At 50.4% G+C, this 9,866-nt stretch overlaps 1 long non-coding RNA gene across 1 annotated transcript; it reads right to left on the bottom strand.

Annotated features, from left to right (window-relative positions):
- Positions 1-212: 212 nt before the first annotated feature.
- Positions 213-1,592, bottom strand: LOC143692100 (uncharacterized). The gene is made up of 2 exons (XR_013179966.1): positions 1,211-1,592; positions 213-640 (listed from the first exon to the last, which is right to left on the bottom strand). It is a non-coding gene; the product is annotated as an uncharacterized LOC143692100 (long non-coding RNA).
- Positions 1,593-9,866: the final 8,274 nt, after the last annotated feature.

The raw sequence follows: 9,866 nt of genomic DNA, 5'->3' as shown, positions 1-9,866 counted from the left end.
GTCTCCCCCCAGCCCAGGTGCCCGCAGTACCCTCGGGGCACAGACAGTGTCTCCCCGCTCTCGGCCGTGTCAGGGCTGCCCCCCGGTGTCTGCCGACTCGGGATCGGCCGAGGGTTACTGGGAGGCTCGCACAAACCCGCTCGGCCGCTGATTGTGGCGGTGTTTGAGGGTCCCCAGGACGAGGGAAGAGACGAGAATCTTGACTCCACCTCTCAGAAGGCTGAAATATTATTTTATGATCTCTATTATATTAAAAGAAAATGAGATAGTAGAACTATACTAAAAGAGCAAGGAGACATCAGAAAGCTGGAAAGGAATGAATAATAAAAACCTGGGACTGCTCACAGCCCCGACGCAGCTGGACCATGATTGGTCATCAAGTAGACACTGCACAGGAGACCAATCCAAGATGCCCCTGTTGCTAAACCATCTCCAGCCCACACTCCACAGCCAGCAGATTGTTATTGGTTCCATTTCTGTTCTGAGGCTTCTCAGGAGAAAAATCCCAGCAAAAGGATTTTCATCAAACACGTCAGTGCCAGGTGATGGCACAGGCAGCATCGGCCGGCCGAGGTCACTGTGTCATCCCTGCCAGCCCAGGTGTCACAGCAAGGAGGAGAGAGTTCACCCTGTGCTCACCCTGCAATACAGAGCAATACAACACAACACACATATTAACACAAGATGATAACCTTTTTCTATTTTCTTTACATGTGGATTTATTGTTACAGGAAACCCAAAACAACAAAAGCACGCAAAAAACAACACTCATCTACAATTAACACCCCCTTCAGATGACACACGAAGTCACCATCCCTCTCATCACAACTGCTAAATTACACCCCAGCAATCATTGGTCCTCGGGAACGTGGTTCCCGGGAGCCTCAAAAAAATCTTCCTGCCTGACAAAAACCCCGGTCCCTGGACAGTCCGCGCCCAAACTCTGGTGATGAACGTCACCTCACAGACCGACCGGGACCGAGAAAAAAAAAACAGCCGGGGGGGGGGGGAAACCCAGCTGGGGATTTTTTATTCTAAATTTGAAAATGAGTTGAAAAACTTGAAAAGCAAAAGTCACACACACAAGGTTAAATCCAGTAATCCAGTCGGCATGCGCTGACACACGCAGAGACGAGCAGACGCAGACAGACACATGCTCTCACACATGCTCACACGCTCTTCCCACTTACACACTCGCTGTGGCCCTTACTCGAGACGCTGAAGAACGTGCTGCCACACATCTTCTGGCTGCGCTCCTTGACGTCAGTTGGTAGGTTCTGGGGAAATCGGTAGCCTCGGGGACCTGTGAGACGACAGGAAGCGGTCAACGAGTGGCTATCTGACAGCTAGGACTTGTCTCCACTCTGGACCAATAAGTTTTCTACCCAAAATCCCATAAAAGACAGATGAACAGTAAAGTTTTTATAACTCTTCTACCTGACTGTGACTACGTGCCCGGGCAGGGCAGCTCCAACCATAAGTGGTACAATATAAGTACACACAACAATCTAAGTCGATGCATACAGTGCAAGTGTACATAGAGGGTAGGTACATACAGTATAAGCCAGCACAGGTACACACAATATAAGCCAGGACTTGAGATGACTCGCTGGAAGATGAATTCTTGAGTCCTATACCCTTGAGAAGATGGAACCTATAGAAGTACTGCAGTCACATGAGGAGGGTGCAAGACACTCCCTCTAGCAGTCCAAGAAAATGGCATGGAAAAAAAGGCACTACCAAAGCTGGTAGTGAGAAGGAAGATGGATGAGAACATCTTGTCCGTTTGAGACATTCCTGTCTCAAAGAGTAAAAATGTAAAGATGCCAGAATAAGGGATATCCAGAAAGGAACGTGAGTAGAACACAGCCTAGATGGCACAGAATAGTGCCGATAAAGCATTGAGACATAATAAAGGCCTATGACGTGGAAGACAACGGACACAGACACGGACAACACAGACACGGACAACATAGACACAGAGACAAGTGGCAACTGCCTGGCACTGTCCCCTTAGGCACCCGAGATGCCTAGCGCAAGATGTGCCAGAGGCTGATGATGCCAAAGGAGAGGAAGCCCTATGACGATAGCATGTGATGATGAAATGTAACTCGTTAAAAGAAGTTAGTGCCAAAGCAGTTAAGAGGATGCTCGAGAGGCTCAGCGAGCCTAGAGAAGGAAGCCGACGGCCGGGTGACCGTGGCTGTAGCTCCGGACGTGAAGGCGAGCTCCTCGGGGGAATGATCCGTGACGACGTCGGGCCGAGGAAGGCGGACAACGCAAAGTTCACGAGAATGCTGAGATGGGTCGGAACTGCCCTGCCCAGCAAAGGCTCTGGTCAGGCTGAGGAGAAACCCTCTCCCTTTTCTTCCAGAGAGCTGGTCCCACTACAGACCTCTCCGCTAAGCTGACATCAAATTGCCCTCTGTGATAGTAAAGGTTTTTCCCCTTCTCCCAACTGCTGGCCCCGACACTTATCTTTTGGAAAAGGAGCAGACAAAATCCATCCTCGGTCGGACGTGGATGGTGAAATGTGCTCCGTGTGTGCCTCGGTGCTGTTGTTTCCAACCTTTGGCTACGAGGCTCCTCAGGGTACCTAAGACAAAACAGAAAAGGTGACTATTGCCGTCAAAAACAGTAATCCCCAGGGCTCCTCCGCACCCCTGCCCCGGCCCACCTCAAATCTTGATTTGACTCCAGAGGGTGCCCAGAAGATACCTGCAAAAAGAATAGGTACACACTGAGCATGCTGCTGTGTAACACTCACCTGTGAGTCAGCCTGCCTAAACACCGACTCACCTGCCCTCCTCTGTTCCTTGGCATGCCTAGGGCAGCGACAGCACCTGCAAAGAAACAAAGCAGAAAAGCATGCTGAGACACTGTGAAAACACAACCTCCCAAATCTGACAAGGATGCCACACTGATACCTTAAGCTGCACACAGCTGGAATGGGCATGCCCGGCCAGGATAGACGGCAAGTGGACCACCTAAAATAAAAAGTGGAGATGCTAAGAGCTGCACCAGAAACTGAGACATCAGCAAAAACAACTGCTTCTGTACACTACTCAATGCTCACCTCGCCCACTCGGCCTTGACTTCCTAAAAAGAGAGCCATCATTTATGCTCTCTCTACAGAGACAAACAGTGACTGACCTGCTCGGGGGAATCCCCTCACCCGGGATGGGGGGCTCTGCCCTGGATTTCATCCTTCTGCACCTGAAAGAAAGGACAAAAATCAAAGAGCTGCAGGATAACTTAAGAGCTCCAGACATCTTGTGCCCATCTGCAAATCCCACCTAGAGTCCAACGACACCCCACATTACAAACATCAAGTCCCCGGGACTTCTCCTATTGCACCAGGCTATGCAGCAAGGCAGAGCAGCTCCAGCACAAATGTGTGCAGACACCCGTGACACAGGACAGGACAAACAACGGGGACACAACAGGAACAGAAATCTCTGGGTAAGGAAAATGACAGCGAGCACCAAGAGGATGCAAAATTAGAGGACCGAGGTGAAACTGATGGCAGGCTGATGAAGTTCAGAGAACCCTGGAGGAACAAGATGCTAACTGAATGATTTATTCCAAGAACTGCAAAGATGGATGCCCGAGAATCCTACGGTCAGAAGCCTCTACCTGTCCCCACATTCTTACAAGTCCTAATCCATCATAACAGAACCTTGCAGGGTGCAGCTGTCCATACAGCTCAGAACAAGACCTGAAAAGACATCTGACCGGATGCTTCGAAAAAGAGTTGCCATTCTGATACCTGTCTGAGCTGCCGAGTTAAAAGTTCCATGGCATCGGTGCCAGGGCAAGGAACGCTGAGAGTACAGATACTAAGACTGGTGCCAAGGTTTCTGACAGGCCCCTCAAAGGGCTATGATAAAAGACATGAGATATCCAACAACACATAATACACAAAAGACAAGTGACACAATACACACTGGGACTGCTCTGCCCCGCTCACCTCAGCACTGGGATCAAAAGTGAGATTTTGCTTTTATGGGGCCTAAGGGGCCACTTCATGGACACCCCCCCACCTCCAAAGCTACTCACCTCCAAAGCGGACTCAAATCCCCCCCTCCCAGTAATTCCCAACCCAGCACCCTGCTTTCATCCCCCCTGTGGGACATAGCCCTCTACTTCTCTCTCAGACATCTGGGGATGCCGGTCTCAGGTGCAAAGAAAGGCCACCTCGTCAGCCGGGAAGGTCCTGCTGGCACCGGGCTGGTGTCTCTTCGACAGCTGTATTAAAGAAAACCAAACATCAATGCCTGATCGTGGCACCACATTGGCCAAAACCCCACAAGTCTGCTCCTCACCCTTCTCTTAAGAACGCTCAGCTGCTTGGGCCGCACGCTTCGGGCACACTCAGAGACCGAGGCCGTCATCACAGGGGACGCCTGGGTTAAGAGGAGATGAGGTGATCTGGCACGGCTGAAACCTGAGTGGACCCTCGCTCCTCCCCCCTACTTCCCTGACTCACCACAACTCCTGGGCAGCTGCCGAAGGCCACCCGGATGGCACCTTTAAATAGAAAAGTTTAGGGCTTCATCACCAAGTCCTGTAATACATCCACAGGCTTCACATTTGCAGGAAACCCGGTGCATCGGCCGGCTGGTGACAGGGGCTTGGCATACTCCGAGTGGATTGCCTAAAGTACACAAACGAGAATGGAAGCTTAGAGCTGCACCAGAAATTGAGACCTGAGCAATAACAACTACTTCTCTCCACTGCTCACCTTGACTGCTGGTATCCACATTTACTTCCTAAAAAGAAAGACAAAGAACAGTGCTGTAACAGAGTCACCATATACACTTCTGCTGCAGAGACAAACGGTGCCTCACCTGCACGGGGGAAACCCCTCACTCGGGATGGGGCCCTCTGGCACACATTTAATCCATCTGAATCTGAAAAAAAAGTTAGGACAAAACTCAAACTGTTGCAGGATAATTTAAGAGCTCCAGACGTCTGGTGTCCATCTACAAATCCCATCTAGAGTCCCACTACACCCCACATTACAAACTCCCAGGGACTTCTCCTACTGCACCAGGCTATGCGGCAGGGCAGAGCAGCTCCGGCACAAATGTGTGTGCTGACACCCGTGACACGGGACAGGACGTGACAGACAGGGGGGACACAACAGGAACAGAAAGCTCCTGGCAAGGAAAGTGGCTGCAAGGACTCAGAGAATGCAAAAGGAGATGACCGAGGTGAGACTGATGGCAAACTGATGAGGCTCAGAGAACCCTGGAGGAAGATGCTGGCTGAAAGATTTATTCCAAGAACTGCAAAGATGGACACCCAGGAATCCTACGGTCAGAATCCTCTCCCTAACCTCGCATTCTTACAAAGCCTAATCCGTTGAAATGGAGCATTGCGGAGCACGGCTGTCCGTGCAGCTCAGAACAAGACCTGACAAGCCACCTGACTGGATGCTTCCAAAGAGAGATGCAATTCTGATGCCTGTCTGAGCTCCCGAGTCAAAAGGTCAATGGCCTGGGTACCAGGCCAAGGAATGCAGAGATTACAGATGCTAACAATGATGCCAGGGTTTCTGCTAGGCTCCTCAAAGGCCTAAGGTAAAGGACATGACACATCCAACCACACAGAACACACAATAGACAAATGACACAGTACACACCGGCACTGCTCTGCCCTGCGCACCTCAGCACTGTGATCAAAAGTGAGACTTTGCTTTTATTTCCCCCCCAGGCCTAAGGGGCCGCTTCGTGGACACCCCCGTCTCCAAAGTGGACTCAAAAACCCCTCCCGGTGGGTCCCTGCCCTGTGCCCTGGTTTCATCCCCTCTGTGGGTCGTGGCCCTCTACTTATCTCTCAGACATCTGGGGATGCCGGTCTGTGTCAGGTGCAAAGGAAGGCTGCCTCGACAGCTGGGAAGGTCCTGCTGGCACTCTTGTTCAACAACTTCCTGTTGTTTCTTCATCTGCTCCAATAAAGTAAACAAAATATCAATGCATAACCTCAGCAGCACATTGGCCAAAACCCAACAATTCTGCCACTCACTCTTTTCCCAAGAATGCCCGGCTCCTGGGGCCGCACGCTTCAGCCGCACTCGGAGGCTGACGCCATCGTCGTGGGGCACGCCTGGGCTAAGAGGAGACGAGGGGATGTGGCGCTGCTGAAACCTGAGCGGAGCCTCGCTCCTCCTCCCTACTTCCCTGACTCACCGCAACTCCTCGGCCATTGCTGAAGGCTGCCCTGGTGACACCTTTAAACAGAAAAGGCAGAGGCTTCATCGCCGAGTCCCGGGATTCTTCCCCAGGGCTCGGGAGAGCGGCAAACCCGGCGCGTCGGCCGGTTGGTGACTGGGGCTTGGCCTACTCCGAGTGGATTGCCTAAAGCGCAGAAACAGGAACGGATGCTTAGAGCTGCACCGCAAAGTGAGACTGGAGCAATAACAACTAACTGCTTCTGTACGCTACTCAATGCTCACCTTGCCCATCTCACCTTGCCTGCTGATGTCCAGCTTCCTAAAAAGAAAAAGAACAGAGCTGTAACAGAGTCACACTTGACACTCCCCCTGCAGAGACAAACGGTGACTGACCTGCTCAGGGGAACCTCCTCACTCGGGATGGGCGGATGGATTTTGCCCTGGATTTTATCCTTCTGCGTCTGAAAGAAAGCGAGGACAAACGTCAAAGGGCTGCAAGATATCTTCACAGCTCCAAACATCTTCTGTCTATCTAGGAATATCATCTAGAGTCCGGCCACACCCCACAAACTGCGTGTCCCTGAGCCTTGTCCTGTTGCAGCAGCCTCTGCGGCAGGGCAGAGCAGCTCCGGCACAAACATGTGCAGACACCCGTGACACAGAACGTGACCAACGGGGGGACGTTAAACACGACACATTATGCTTGTGGTGAGGGCCTCGAGGGGAAAAGGCAAAAGGGACCCCAAAGACACAGTAGGTAACACGGTACACCCGACAACACGACGTGGACCGGAACTGCTCTGCCCTGCCCGCCTGCACGCTGCCATCAAATGTGGAGTCTCTCCCCTTAGCTGTCCTAAGAGGCCCCTTGGAGAAGATTGCTTTTCCCTCTGCTAATTTTTCAATCTGTCCCAGGAACTCCCAACCCGCTGCTCTCCCTTCTCCAGGCCGTGACCCAGACTTATCTTTTGGATGATCAGTGATGTGAATCCACGTTGCACCTGAAATGAGTCTGCCTCGGAGGGCCCTGTGATCGCCTGTTAGCCTCTCGGTCAGCTACAATAAAGAAAACCAAAACCAACGTATGAGTTCAGAGTTATGTGGGCCAAATCCCAGCAAGTCAGCTACTTGCCCTCTCCTGAGTGTGCCTGGCTCCTTCAGGCTCCACCTTCATCCTGATTCCAAGGCTGTGGGCATTATTATGAGTGACACCTGGGTTAGAGAAAAGCAAAGTTCAATGGCATTCCTGTGAGTGCAGTGGACCTTGTGTGAGGAAGACATGGGAATGCCTCTGCTGTGCTTCTGAAAAGCCCTGTGTGGGGGGCCCTCAAATAAACACCCTTTCTCACCCTGCTGCCTGCAAACCCCCCTGCCCCCCAATAACTCCTAACTGGACACCTGCTCACCCTCCCTCTCCCAGTCACAACCCTCAACTCACCTGAAGCCTCCATCTCAAACATCATTTTTGACACTGGGCAGATGCCTCCTGTGACATGATCAATCTGCTGAAAGAAGTGCTGTGCTGGACACAACCTGGGATCTCTGGAAGCTGTGCACCTCCTAAAAACAATAAAAACACAAAACAAGAACAAAACCAGAAATTGCAAATGCACTTTATCACCCCTAAACACAAAATCCAAAATCGTCACCTTAAATACTCCCTGTATTCCATGCCATTTTCTTCACAGGATCTTCCAAGCCTCTATTGCTTTAGATGCCCAGAAACACCTGCTGAAAGCAAGCTGAGATAAGCTGAAAGAGCCTCGTCACTGAAATGACAGGAGAGCCCTCACCCCAGCACACCCCAGAGAGGGAATGAAACCCCTCAGCAAAGGCTGGGGTTAATATACCCCTGATGGTGCCCGCCTCCCATTCCCATGATGCCTGGGAAAAGGGAGGGGGCTAATCCCACTGAATAGAAAAGCCCTCAGAGCAGCTGCAGCTGTTTGGCTCCTCTGATTCAAATCCAAAGGGAGTAAAGGTCTTGTTATAGAAGAAAGCTCTTCAGAAAAATAACAGCGCTTTCTTTTTTGACACAACTACTTGGAGCAGAACAACAGAAAAATGGTAAGACATAAAGCATTGTGTTTAGGTAGCATACCTAGATAAATTGGGTAATTTGCTGTTAACTTACTTAATTAATCTGTGTTTAACAAAAGCCATCTAATAAATTAACACCCAGAACTTCAGCAGCCCAGCTGGCCCTACCAAATCTCTCTGTTGATACATGCAGTAAATAAAACCAAAATCCCAGGAATACCTATCAGAAGTCTAGGAAAGAAACCTCTTGAAATTAATCCTACCTCAAATACAAACCAACCTGTCCAGAAAGTTAGCTTCACTCAAAAAACTATTTACACAGAGTTAATAAGACCAAGAAATAAAACAACACACCATCTACCACCAACAAATACAACAATGAAGGAGAAAAACCCATGTTTTTTTCTTTTTTTTATTTCAACTAACTTCCTTTATTAGCTAGAACCAAAGATTTTGCCAGGGCTGTAAAAAAAACCAACAACTTCTTTTTCTTCTTCTCCTTCTGAAACGTCCCTTCTCCTTTCCAAATTCCTTACAACTTCTGAGTTTCAATCCAAGCCAAAAGCAAAATTCGTGCACTTGTGAGTCCGGTGCTCCTGTCAGGTTCTCTGTCTCACTCCACATCTTCTTACACTTTCAGTCTGAACGCTGTCCTGCCCTGATGAGTTTGACAGAAGCATTGGCACATGTTAAGAGAGCATTTCCCTGCCTCCCTGCCTCCCTCCCTCCCCAGAGCTGGTTTCCTTAGCGCATTTCAATCGATCCCGAGCCCGCAATGATGCGCGCTCACCTCAAGGCTCACAGCAAGCACGCAGCAGCTCAGGCTGACTTGGCTCCAGGGCTCCGTGCCTTGGATAGCTGAGAGAACTTCCGATGAGCCTCTGTTCCAAGACATTGGAATGCAATTTCCCTGTGCATTTGGTGGCAGCTTTGGGTCCCTCTGGGGGACGGCACCCAGCGTGACCCCCGCCCCTCGCCCGCCCCCCACCGGCTCCTGCACCGCCGTGGGGCTCCCTCTCCTGGGCACCTTGGGGTGCCCCCAACGGCATCAGAGCCCCGAGCCCTCACCCCCCCTTTCCCTGACCCCCAAAGAAGGCTCAGAACGAGTCCGCCTGCCCTGGACAGCAGCGCAGCACTTCCCCCAAGCCCTTCCCCAGATGATGAAATCTCCAAGTGATTCAATCTCTCCTAGGAAAATTCAGTCAAGGGTTTAATATCTGAAAGCTTTACTCTCAAGAAGAATCATTTAAATTTGCCATCCTTGACAGGAGTTGTGATTGTGAGACCAAGTAGAGGAAGTCATGCTGCGGAACAATAAAATGATTTAAATATGAACTGGTTCAAGCCTGAACTGACACTTTGAATGTTCCTGTCTCTCTGCTAAAAAAATTGGGTGTAAGAGAGGGGTTTAACTTTGTTCATTGCTAAATACACAGAAATCTAACATTGAAGTGCCTAGGCACAATACACACAGGTTAGAAAAATGGCGGTGGTACACATTGCATTCAGCTGCAGGCAGAAGGATTAGCTACCTCACACATACCCAATGTGCCTTCCAAGATATTCAATTGAACTTTGGACTCTGATTTCTAAGAACAGGAAAGTGAGGCAGATTAGGAAAGTGATGCCTGCCAGAAATGTAAAGCTA

The sequence above is a fragment of the Agelaius phoeniceus genome, chromosome Z, assembly GCF_051311805.1.
Source record: "Agelaius phoeniceus isolate bAgePho1 chromosome Z, bAgePho1.hap1, whole genome shotgun sequence".
Classification (NCBI taxonomy): domain Eukaryota; kingdom Metazoa; phylum Chordata; class Aves; order Passeriformes; family Icteridae; genus Agelaius; species Agelaius phoeniceus.
This window is presented reverse-complemented; position numbering and strand designations above follow the sequence as displayed.